Source organism: Vicugna pacos, unplaced genomic scaffold (assembly GCF_048564905.1).
Source record: "Vicugna pacos unplaced genomic scaffold, VicPac4 scaffold_21, whole genome shotgun sequence".
NCBI classification, from domain to species: domain Eukaryota; kingdom Metazoa; phylum Chordata; class Mammalia; order Artiodactyla; family Camelidae; genus Vicugna; species Vicugna pacos.
Window position 1 is genome coordinate 2,534,782 of NW_027328742.1, and position 12,989 is coordinate 2,547,770.

The following is a 12,989-nucleotide window of genomic DNA, read 5'->3' on the forward strand; positions in this document are numbered from 1 at the left end:
GTGTTCCCTTCAAGCTAGGTGAAGGACGGCTTTCACACACACTTATCTCTCAGAACTGAGCATGTGGAGAGACGTTCGTTCATCCAGCACAAAGGGAACGGGTTGCAGGAGAAACACTTACTCTGGTTTCTCAGTCTGTTTCCTAGTGCCGGTTTGAAGTGCCTGCCGTTTTCACTGTAAAACCGGGTTGGAGCTTGAACCTCCCCATATATATGTATGGAATGGAGTTTGCAACTGAAAAGAAACTTTGTGTTCCCTTCAAGCTAGGTGAAGGACGGCTTTCACACTCACTTATCTCTCAGAACTGAGCATGTGGAGAGACGTTCGTTCATCCAGCACAAAGGGAACGGGTTGCAGGAGAATCACTTAGTCTGGTTTCTCAGTCTGTTTCCTAGTGCCGGTTTGAAGTGCCTTCCGTTTTCACTGTAAAACCGGGTTGGAGCTTGAACCTCCCCATATATATGTATGGAGTGGAGTTTGCTACTGAAAAGAAACTTTGTGTTCCCTTCCAGCTAGGTGAAGGACGGCTTTCACACACACTAATCTCTCAGAACTGAGCACGTGGAGAGACGTTCGTTCATCCAGCACAAAGGGAACGGGTTGCAGGAGAAACACTTACTCTGGTTTCTCAGTCTGTTTCCTAGTGCCGGTTTGAAGTGCCTGCCGTTTTCACTGTAAAACCGGGTTGGAGCTTGAACCTCCCCATATATATGTATGGAGTGGAGTTTGCTACTGAAAAGAAACTTTGTGTTCCCTTCAAGCTAGGTGAAGGACGGCTTTCACACACACTTATCTCTCAGAACTGAGCATGTGGAGAGACGTTCGTTCATCCAGCACAAAGGGAACGGGTTGCAGGAGAAACACTTACTCTGGTTTCTCAGTCTGTTTCCTAGTGCCGGTTTGAAGTGCCTACCGTTTTCACTGTAAAACTGGGTTAGAGCTTGAACCTACCCATATATATGTATGGAAAGGAGTTTGCAACTTAAAAGAAACTTTGTGTTCCCTTCAAGCTAGGTGAAGGACGGCTTTCACACACACTTATCTCTCAGAACTGAGCATGTGGACAGACGTTCGTTCATCCAGCACAAAGGGAACGGGTTGCAGGAGAAACACTTACTCTGGTTTCTCAGTCTGTTTCCTAGTGCCGGTTTGAAGTGCCTGCCGTTTTCACTGTAAATCCGGGTTGGAGCTTGAACCTCCCCATAGATATTTATGGAGTGGAGTTTGCAAGTGAAAAGAAACTTTGTGTTCCCTTCAAGCTAGGTGAAGGACGGCTTTCACACACACTTATCTCTCAGAACTGAGCATGTGGAGAGACGTTCGTTCATCCAGCACAAAGGGAACGGGTTGCAGGAGAAACCCTTACTCTGGTTTCTCAGTCTGTTTCCTAGTGCCGGTTTGAAGTGCCTGCCGTTTTCACTGTAAAACCGGGTTGGAGCTTGAACCTCCCCATATATATGTATGGAAAGGAGTTTGCAAGTGAAAAGAAACTTTGTGTTCCCTTCAAGCTAGGTGAAGGACGGCTTTCACACACACTTATCTCTCAGAACTGAGCATGTGGAGAGACGTTCTTTCATCCAGCACAAAGGGAACGGGTTGCAACAGAATCACATTGTCTGATTTCTCAGTCTGTTTCCTAGTGCCGGTTTGAAGTGCCTGCCGTTTTCACTTTAAAACCGGTCTGGAGCTTGAACCTCCCTATAGATATGTATGGATTGGAGATTGCTACTGAAAAGAAACTTTGTGTTCCCTTCAAGCTAGGTGAAGGACGGCTTTCACACACACTTATCTCTCAGAACTGAGCATGTGGAGAGACGTTCGTTCATCCAGCACAAAGGGAACGGGTTGCAGGAGAAACACTTACTCTGGTTTCTCAGTCTGTTTCCTAGTGCCGGTTTGAAGTGCCTGCCGTTTTCACTGTAAAACCGGCCTGGAGCTTGAACCTCCCCATATATATGTATGGAGTGGAGTTTGCAACTGAAAAGAAACTTTGTGTTCCCTTCAAGCTAGGTGAAGGACGGCTTTCACACTCACTTATCTCTCAGAACTGAGCATGTGGAGAGACGTTCGTTCATCCAGCACAAAGGGAACGGGTTGCAGGAGAATCACTTAGTCTGGTTTCTCAGTCTGTTTCCTAGTGCCGGTTTGATGTGCCTTCCGTTTTCACTGTAAAACCGGGTTGGAGCTTGAACCTCCCCATATATATGTATGGAGTGGAGTTTGCTACTGAAAAGAAACTTTGTGTTCCCTTCCAGCTAGGTGAAGGACGGCTTTCACACACACTAATCTCTCGGAACTGAGCACGTGGAGAGACGTTCGTTCATCCAGCACAAAGGGAACGGGTTGCAGGAGAAACACTTACTCTGGTTTCTCAGTCTGTTTCCTAGTGCCGGTTTGAAGTGCCTGCCGTTTTCACTGTAAAACCGGCCTGGAGCTTGAACCTCCCCATATATATGTATGGAGTGGAGTTTGCAACTGAAAAGAAACTTTGTGTTCCCTTCAAGCTAGGTGAAGGACGGCTTTCACACACACTTATCTCTCAGAACTGAGCATGTGGAGAGACGTTCGTTCATCCAGCACAAAGGGAACAGGTTGCAGGAGAATCACTTAGTCTGGTTTCTCAGTCTGTTTCCTAGTGCCGGTTTGAAGTGCCTGCCGTTTTCACTGTAAAACCGGGTTGGAGCTTGAACGTCCCCATATATATGTATGGAGTGGAGTTTGCAAGTGAAAAGAAACTTTGTGTTCCCTTCAAGCTAGGTGAAGGACGGCTTTCACACACACTTATCTCTCAGAACTGAGCATGTGGAGAGACGTTCGTTCATCCAGCACAAAGGGAACGGGTTGCAGGAGAAACACTTACTCTGGTTTCTCAGTCTGTTTCCTAGTGCCGGTTTGAAGTGCCTGCCGTTTTCACTGTAAAACCGGGTTGGAGCTTGAACCTCCCCATATATATGTATGGAGTGGAGTTTGCAAGTGAAAAGAAACTTTGTGTTCCCTTCAAGCTAGGTGAAGGACGGCTTTCACACACACTTATCTCTCAGAACTGAGCATGTGGAGAGACGTTCGTTCAACCAGCACAAAGGGAACGGGTTGCAGGAGAATCACTTAGTCTGGTTTCTCAGTCTGTTTCCTAGTGCCGGTTTGAAGTCCCTGCCGTTTTCACTGTAAAACCGGCCGGGAGCTTGAACCTCCCCATAGATATTTATGGAGTGGAGTTTGCTACTGAAAAGAAACTTTGTGTTCCCTTCAAGCTAGGTGAAGGACGGCTTTCACACACACTTATCTCTCAGAACTGAGCATGTGGAGAGACGTTCGTTCATCCAGCACAAAGGGAACGAGTTGCAGGAGAAACACTTACTCTGGTTTCTCAGTCTGTTTCCTAGTGCCGGTTTGAAGTGCCTGCCGTTTTCACTGTAAAACCGGGTTGGAGCTTGAACCTCCCCATATATATGTATGGAGTGGAGTTTGCAACTGAAAAGAAACTTTGTGTTCCCTTCAAGCTAGGTGAAGGACGGCTTTCACACACACTTATCTCTCAGAACTGAGCATGTGGAGAGACGTTCGTTCATCCAGCTCAAAGGGAACGGGTTGCAGGAGAAACACTTACTCTGGTTTCTCAGTCTGTTTCCTAGTGCCGGTTTGAAGTGCCTGCCGTTTTCACTGTAAAACCGGCCTGGAGCTTGAACCTCCCCATATATATGTATGGAAAGGAGTTTGCAAGTGAAAAGAAACTTTGTGTTCCCTTCAAGCTAGGTGAAGGACGGCTTTCACACACACTTATCTCTCAGAACTGAGCATGTGGAGAGACGTTCGTTCATCCAGCACAAAGGGAACGGGTTGCAGGAGAAACACTTACTCTGGTTTCTCAGTCTGTTTCCTAGTGCCGGTTTGAAGTGCCTGCCGTTTTCACTGTAAAACCGGGTTGGAGCTTGAACCTCCCCATATATATGTATGGAGTGGTGTTTGCAAGTGAAAAGAACCTTTGTGTTCTCTTCAAGCTAGGTGAAGGACGGCTTTCACACACACTTATCTCTTAGAACTGAGCATGTGGAGAGACGTTCGTTCATCCAGCACAAAGGGAACGGGTTGCAGGAGAAACACTTACTCTGGTTTCTCAGTCTGTTTCCTAGTGCCGGTTTGAAGTGCCTGCCGTTTTCACTGTAAAACCGGGTTGGAGCTTGAACGTCCCCATATATATGTATGGAGTGGAGTTTGCAAGTGAAAAGAAACTTTGTGTTCCCTTCAAGCTAGGTGAAGGACGGCTTTCACACACACTTATCTCTCAGAACTGAGCATGTGGAGAGACGTTCGTTCATCCAGCACAAAGGGAACGGGTTGCAGGAGAATCACTTAGTCTGGTTTCTCAGTCTGTTTCCTAGTGCCGGTTTGAAGTGCCTGCCGTTTTCACTGTAAAACCGGCCTGGAGCTTGAACCTCCCCATATATATGTATTTAGTGGAGTTTGCAACTGAAAAGAAACTTTGTGTTCCCTTCAAGCTAGGTGAAGGACGGCTTTCACACACACTTATCTCTCAGAACTGAGCATGTGGAGAGACGTTCGTTCATCCAGCACAAAGGGAACGGGTTGCAGGAGAAACACTTACTCTGGTTTCTCAGTCTGTTTCCTAGTGCCGGTTTGAAGTGCCTGCCGTTTTCACTGTAAAACCGGCCTGGAGCTTGAACCTCCCCTTATATATGTATGGAGTGGAGTTTGCAAGTGAAAAGAAACTTTGTGTTCCCTTCAAGCTAGGTGAAGGACGGCTTTCACACACACTTATCTCTCAGAACTGAGCATGTGGAGAGACGTTCGTTCAACCAGCAAAAAGGGAACGGGTTGCAGGAGAATCACTTAGTCTGGTTTCTCAGTCTGTTTCCTAGTGCCGGTTTGAAGTGCCTGCCGTTTTCACTGTAAAACCGGCCTGGAGCTTGAACCTCCCCATAGATATGTATGGAGTGGAGTTTGCTACTGAAAAGAAACTTTGTGTTCCCTTCAAGCTAGTTGAAGGACGGCTTTCACACACACTTATCTCTCAGAACTGAGCATGTGGAGAGACGTTCGTTCATCCAGCACAAAGGGAACGGGTTGCAGGAGAAACACTTACTCTGGTTTCTCAGTCTGTTTCCTAGTGCCGGTTTGAAGTGCCTGCCGTTTTCACTGTAAAACCGGCCTGGAGCTTGAACCTCCCCATATATATGTATGGAGTGGAGTTTGCAAGTGAAAAGAAACTTTGTGTTCCCTTCAAGCTAGGTGAAGGACGGCTTTCACACACACTTATCTCTCAGAACTGAGCATGTGGAGAGACGTTCGTTCAACCAGCACAAAGGGAACGGGTTGCAGGAGAATCACTTAGTCTGGTTTCTCAGTCTGTTTCCTAGTGCCGGTTTGAATTCCCTGCCGTTTTCACTGTAAAACCGGGTTGGAGCTTGAACCTACCCATATATATGTATGGAAAGGAGTTTGCAACAGAAAAGAAACTTTGTGTTCCCTTCATGCTAGGTGAAGGACGGCTTTCACACACACTTATCTCTCAGAACTGAGCATGTGGACAGACGTTCGTTCATCCAGCACAAAGGGAACGGGTTGCAGGAGAAACACTTACTCTGGTTTCTAAGTCTGTTTCCTAGTGCCGGTTTGAAATGCCTGCCGTTCTCACTGTAAAACCGAGTTGAGATTGTACCTCCCCATATAAATATATGGAGTGGAGTTTGCACCTCAAAAGAAAATATGTGTTCCCTTCAAGCTACGTGAAGGACGGCTTTCACACACACTTATCTCTCAGAACTGAGCATGTGGTGAGACGTGCTTTCATCCAGCAAAAAAGGGAACCGTTTACAGGAGAAACACTTACTCTGGTTTCTCAGTCTGTTTCCTAGTGCCGGTTTGGAGTGCCTGCCATTTTCACTGTAAAACCTGGTTGGAGCTTGTACCTCCCCATATATATGTATTGAGTGGAGTTTGCTACTGAAAAGAAACTTTGTGTTCCCTTCAAGCTTGGTGAAGGACGGCTTTCACACACAATTATCTCTCAGAACTGAGCATGAGGAGAGACGTTCTTTCATTCAGCACAAAGGGAACGGGTTGCAGGAGAAACACTTACTCTGGTTTCTGAGTCTGTTTCCTAGTACCGGTTTAAATTGCCTGCCGTTTTCACTGTAAAACCGGGTTGGAGCTTGAACCTACCCATATAAATATATGGAGTGGAGTTTGCACCTCAAAAGAAAATATGTGTTCCCTTCAAGCTAAGTGAAGGACGGCTTTCACACACACTTATCTCTCAGAACTGAGCATGTGGTGAGACGTGCTTTCATCCAGCACAAAGGGAACCGTTTGCAGGAGAAACACTTACTGTGGTTTCTGAATCTTTTTCCTAGTGCCGGTTTGAAGTGCCTGCCGTTTTCACTGTAAAACCGGGTTGGAGCTTGAACCTCCCCATATATATGTATGGAGTGGAGTTTGCAACTGAAAAGAAACTTTGTGTTCCCTTCAAGCTTGTTGAAGGGCGGCTTTCACACACACTTATCTCTCAGAACTGAGCATGTGGAGAGACGTTCTTTCATCCAGCACAAAGGGAACGGGTTTCAGGAGAAACATTTACTCTGGTTTCTCAGTCTGTTTGCTAGTGCCGGTTTGAAGTGCCTGCCGTTTTCATTGTAAAACCGGCCTGTAGCTTGAACCTCCCCAAATATATGTATGGAAAGGAGTTTGCAACTGAAAAGAAACTTTGTATTCCCTTCAAGCTAGGTGAAGGACGGCTTTCACACACACTTATCTCTCAGAACTGAGCATGTGGAGAGACGTTCGTTCATCCAGCACAAAGGGAACGGGATGCAGGAGAAACACTTACTCTGGTTTCTCAGTCTGTTTCCTAGTGCCGGTTTGAAGTGCCTGCCGTTTTCACTGTAAAACCGGTTGGAGCTTGAACCTACCCATATATATGTATGGAAAGGAGTTTGCAACTGAAAAGAAACTTTGTGTTCCCTTCAAGCTAGGTGAAGGACGGCTTTCACACTCACTTATCTCTCAGAACTGAGCATGTGGAGAGACGTTCGTTCATCCAGCACAAAGGGAACGGGTTGCAGGAGAAACACTTTCTCTGGTTTCTCAGTCTGTTTCCTAGTGCCGGTTTGAAGTGCCTGCCGTTTTCACTGTAAAACCGGGTTGGAGCTTGAACCTCCCCATATATATGTATGGAGTGGAGTTTGCAAGTGAAAAGAAACTTTGTGTTCCCTTCAAGCTAGGTGAAGGACGGCTTTCACACACACTTATCTCTCAGAACTGAGCATGTGGAGAGACGTTCGTTCATCCAGCACAAAGGGAACGGGTTGCAGGAGAAACACTTACTCTGGTTTCTCAGTCTGTTTCCTAGTGCCGGTTTGAAGTGCCTGCCGTTTTCACTGTAAAACCGGGTTGGAGCTTGAACCTCCCCATATATATGTATGGAGTGGAGTTTGCTACTGAAAAGAAAGTTTGTCTTCCCTTCAAGCTAGGTGAAGGACGGCTTTCACACACACTTATCTCTCAGAACTGAGCATGTGGAGAGACGTTCGTTCATCCAGCACAAAGGGAACGGGTTGCAGGAGAAACACTTACTCTGGTTTCTCAGTCTGTTTCCTAGTTCCGGTTTGAAGTGCCTGCCGTTTTCACTGTAAAACCGGCCTGGAGCTTGAACCTCCCCATATATATGTATGGAAAGGAGTTTGCAACTGAAAAGAAACTTTGTGTTCCCTTCAAGATATTTGAAGGACGGCTTTCACACACACTTCTCTCTCAGAACTGAGCATGTGGAGAGACGTTCGTTCATCCAGCACAAAGGGAACGGGTTGCAGGAGAAACACTTACTCTGGTTTCTCAGTCTGTTTCCTAGTGCCGGTTTGAAGTGCCTGCCGTTTTCACTGTAAAACCGGGTTGGAGCTTGAACCTCCCCATATATATGTATGGATTGGAGTTTGCAAGTGAAAAGAAACTTTGTGTTCCCTTCAAGCTAGGTGAAGGACGGCTTTCACACACACTTATCTCTCAGAACTGAGCATATGGAGAGACGTTCGTTCATCCAGCACAAAGGGAACGGGTTGCAGAAGAATCACTTAGTCTGGTTTCTCAGTCTGTTTCCTAGTGCCGGTTTGAAGTGCCTGCCGTTTTCACTGTAAAACCGGGTTGGAGCTTGAACCTCCCCATATATATGTATGGAAAGGAGTTTGCAAGTGAAAAGAAACTTTGTGTTCCCTTCAAGCTAGGTGAAGGACGGCTTTCACACACACTTATCTCTCAGAACTGAGCATGTGGAGAGACGTTCTTTCATCCAGCACAAAGGGAACGGGTTGCAGGAGAATCACATTGTCTGATTTCTCAGTCTGTTTCCTAGTGCCGGTTTGAAGTGCCTGCCGTTTTCACTTTAAAACCGGTCTGGAGCTTGAACCTCCCCATAGATATGTATGGATTGGAGATTGCTACTGAAAAGAAACTTTGTGTTCCCTTCAAGCTAGGTGAAGGACGGCTTTCACACACACTTATCTCTCAGAACTGAGCATGTGGAGAGACGTTCGTTCATCCAGCACAAAGGGAACGGGTTGCAGGAGAAACACTTACTCTGGTTTCTCAGTCTGTTTCCTAGTGCCGGTTTGAAGTGCCTGCCGTTTTCACTGTAAAACCGGCCTGGAGCTTGAACCTCCCCATATATATGTATGGAGTGGAGTTTGCAACTGAAAAGAAACTTTGTGTTCCCTTCAAGCTAGGTGAAGGACGGCTTTCACACTCACTTATCTCTCAGAACTGAGCATGTGGACAGACGTTCGTTCATCCAGCACAAAGGGAACGGGTTGCAGGAGAATCACTTAGTCTGGTTTCTCAGTCTGTTTCCTAGTGCCGGTTTGATGTGCCTTCCGTTTTCACTGTAAAACCGGGTTGGAGCTTGAACCTCCCCATATATATGTATGGAGTGGAGTTTGCTACTGAAAAGAAACTTTGTGTTCCCTTCCAGCTAGGTGAAGGACGGCTTTCACACACACTAATCTCTCGGAACTGAGCATGTGGAGAGACGTTCGTTCATCCAGCACAAAGGGAACGGGTTGCAGGAGAAACACTTACTCTGGTTTCTCAGTCTGTTTCCTAGTGCCGGTTTGAAGTGCCTGCCGTTTTCACTGTAAAACCGGCCTGGAGCTTGAACCTCCCCATATATATGTATGGAGTGGAGTTTGCAACTGAAAAGAAACTTTGTGTTCCCTTCAAGCTAGGTGAAGGACGGCTTTCACACACACTTATCTCTCAGAACTGAGCATGTGGAGAGACGTTCGTTCATCCAGCACAAAGGGAACAGGTTGCAGGGAATCACTTAGTCTGGTTTCTCAGTCTGTTTCCTAGTGCCGGTTTGAAGTGCCTGCCGTTTTCACTGTAAAACCGGGTTGGAGCTTGAACCTCCCCATATATATGTATGGAGTGGAGTTTGCTACTGAAAAGAAACTTTGTGTTCCCTTCAAGCTAGGTGAAGGACGGCTTTCACACACACTTATCTCTCAGAACTGAGCATGTGGAGAGACGTTCGTTCATCCAGCACAAAGGGAACGGGTTGCAGGAGAAACACTTACTCTGGTTTCTCAGTCTGTTTCCTAGTGCCGGTTTGAAGTGCCTGCCGTTTTCACTGTAAAACCGGCCTGGAGCTTGAACCTCCCCATATATATGTATGGACAGGAGTTTGCCAGTGAAAAGAAACTTTGTGTTCCCTTCAAGCTAGGTGAAGGACGGCTTTCACACACACTTATCTCTCAGAACTGAGCATGTGGACAGACGTTCGTTCATCCAGCACAAAGGGAACGGGTTGCAGGAGAAACACTTACTCTGGTTTCTCAGTCTGTTTCCTAGTGCCGGTTTGAAGTGCCTGCCGTTTTCACTGTAAAACCGGGTTGGAGCTTGAACCTCCCCATAGATATTTATGGAGTGGAGTTTGCAAGTGAAAAGAAACTTTGTGTTCCCTTCAAGCTAGGTGAAGGACGGCTTTCACACACACTTATCTCTCAGAACTGAGCATGTGGAGAGACGTTCGTTCATCCAGCACAAAGGGAACGGGTTGCAGGAGAAACCCTTACTCTGGTTTCTCAGTCTGTTTCCTAGTGCCGGTTTGAAGTGCCTGCCGTTTTCACTGTAAAACCGGGTTGGAGCTTGAACCTCCCCATATATATGTATGGAAAGGAGTTTGCAAGTGAAAATAAACTTTGTGTTCCCTTCAAGCTAGGTGAAGGACGGCTTTCACACACACTTATCTCTCAGAACTGAGCATGTGGAGAGACGTTCTTTCATCCAGCACAAAGGGAACGGGTTGCAACAGAATCACATTGTCTGATTTCTCAGTCTGTTTCCTAGTGCCGGTTTGAAGTGCCTGCCGTTTTCACTTTAAAACCGGTCTGGAGCTTGAACCTCCCCATAGATATGTATGGATTGGAGATTGCTACTGAAAAGAAACTTTGTGTTCCCTTCAAGCTAGGTGAAGGACGGCTTTCACACACACTTATCTCTCAGAACTGAGCATGTGGAGAGACGTTCGTTCATCCAGCACAAAGGGAACGGGTTGCAGGAGAAACACTTACTCTGGTTTCTCAGTCTGTTTCCTAGTGCCGGTTTGAAGTGCCTGCCGTTTTCACTGTAAAACCGGCCTGGAGCTTGAACCTCCCCATATATATGTATGGAGTGGAGTTTGCAACTGAAAAGAAACTTTGTGTTCCCTTCAAGCTAGGTGAAGGACGGCTTTCACACTCACTTATCTCTCAGAACTGAGCATGTGGAGAGACGTTCGTTCATCCAGCACAAAGGGAACGGGTTGCAGGAGAAACACTTACTCTGGTTTCTCAGTCTGTTTCCTAGTGCCGGTTTGATGTGCCTTCCGTTTTCACTGTAAAACCGGGTTGGAGCTTGAACCTCCCCATATATATGTATGGAGTGGAGTTTGCTACTGAAAAGAAACTTTGTGTTCCCTTCCAGCTAGGTGAAGGACGGCTTTCACACACACTAATCTCTCGGAACTGAGCACGTGGAGAGACGTTCGTTCATCCAGCACAAAGGGAACGGGTTGCAGGAGAAACACTTACTCTGGTTTCTCAGTCTGTTTCCTAGTGCCGGTTTGAAGTGCCTGCCGTTTTCACTGTAAAACCGGCCTGGAGCTTGAACCTCCCCATATATATGTATGGAGTGGAGTTTGCAACTGAAAAGAAACTTTGTGTTCCCTTCAAGCTAGGTGAAGGACGGCTTTCACACACACTTCACTCTCAGAACTGAGCATGTGGAGAGACGTTCGTTCAACCAGCAAAAAGGGAACGGGTTGCAGGAGAATCACTTAGTCTGGTTTCTCAGTCTGTTTCCTAGTGCCGGTTTGAAGTGCCTGCCGTTTTCACTGTAAAACCGGCCTGGAGCTTGAACCTCCCCATAGATATGTATGGAGTGGAGTTTGCTACTGAAAAGAAACTTTGTGTTCCCTTCAAGCTAGTTGAAGGACGGCTTTCACACACACTTATCTCTCAGAACTGAGCATGTGGAGAGACGTTCGTTCATCCAGCACAAAGGGAACGGGTTGCAGGAGAAACACTTACTCTGGTTTCTCAGTCTGTTTCCTAGTGCCGGTTTGAAGTGCCTGCCGTTTTCACTGTAAAACCGGCCTGGAGCTTGAACCTCCCCATATATATGTATGGAGTGGAGTTTGCAAGTGAAAAGAAACTTTGTGTTCCCTTCAAGCTAGGTGAAGGACGGCTTTCACACACACTTATCTCTCAGAACTGAGCATGTGGAGAGACGTTCGTTCAACCAGCACAAAGGGAACGGGTTGCAGGAGAATCACTTAGTCTGGTTTCTCAGTCTGTTTCCTAGTGCCGGTTTGAAGTCCCTGCCGTTTTCACTGTAAAACCGGGTTGGACCTTGAACCTACCCATATATATGTATGGAAAGGAGTTTGCAACAGAAAAGAAACTTTGTGTTCCATTCATGCTAGGTGAAGGACGGCTTTCACACACACTTATCTCTCAGAACTGAGCATGTGGACAGACGTTCGTTCATCCAGCACAAAGGGAACGGGTTGCAGGAGAAACACTTACTCTGGTTTCTCAGTCTGTTTCCTAGTGCCGGTTTGAAGTGCCTGCCGTTTTCACTGTAAAACCGGGTTGGAGCTTGAACCTCCCCATATACATGTATGGAGTGGAGTTTGCAACTGAAAAGAAACTTTGTGTTCCCTTCAAGCTAGGTGAAGGACGGCTTTCACACACACTTATCTCTCAGAACTGAGCATGTGGAGAGACGTTCGTTCATCCAGCACAAAGGGAACGGGTTGCAGGAGAAACACTTACTCTGGTTTCTCAGTCTGTTTCCTAGTGCCGGTTTGAAGTGCCTGCCGTTTTCACTGTAAAACCGGCCTGGAGCTTGAACCTCCCCATATATATGTATGGAAAGGAGTTTGCTACTGAAAAGAAACTTTGTGTTCCCTTCAAGCTAGGTGAAGGACGGCTTTCACACACACTTATCTCTCAGAACTGAGCATGTGGAGAGACGTTCGTTCATCCAGCACAAAGAGAACGGGTTGCAGGAGAAACACTTACTCTGGTTTCTCAGTCTGTTTCCTAGTGCCGGTTTGAAGTGCCTGCCGTTTTCACTGTAAAACCGGGTTGGAGCTTGAACCTCCCCATATATATGTATGGAGTGGAGTTTGTAAGTGAAAAGAAACTTTGTGTTCCCTTCAAACTAGGTGAAGGACGGCTTTCACACACACTTATCTCTCAGAACTGAGCATGTGGAGAGACGTTCGTTCATCCAGCACAAAGGGAACGGGTTGCAGGAGAATCACTTATTCTGGTTTCTCAGTCTGTTTCCTAGTGCCGGTTTGAAGTGCCTGCCGTTTTCACTGTAAAACCGGCCTGGAGCTTGAACCTCCCCATATATATGTATGGAAAGGAGTTTGCAAGTGAAAAGAAACTTTGTGTTCCCTTCAAGCTAGGTGAAGGACGGCTTTCACACACACT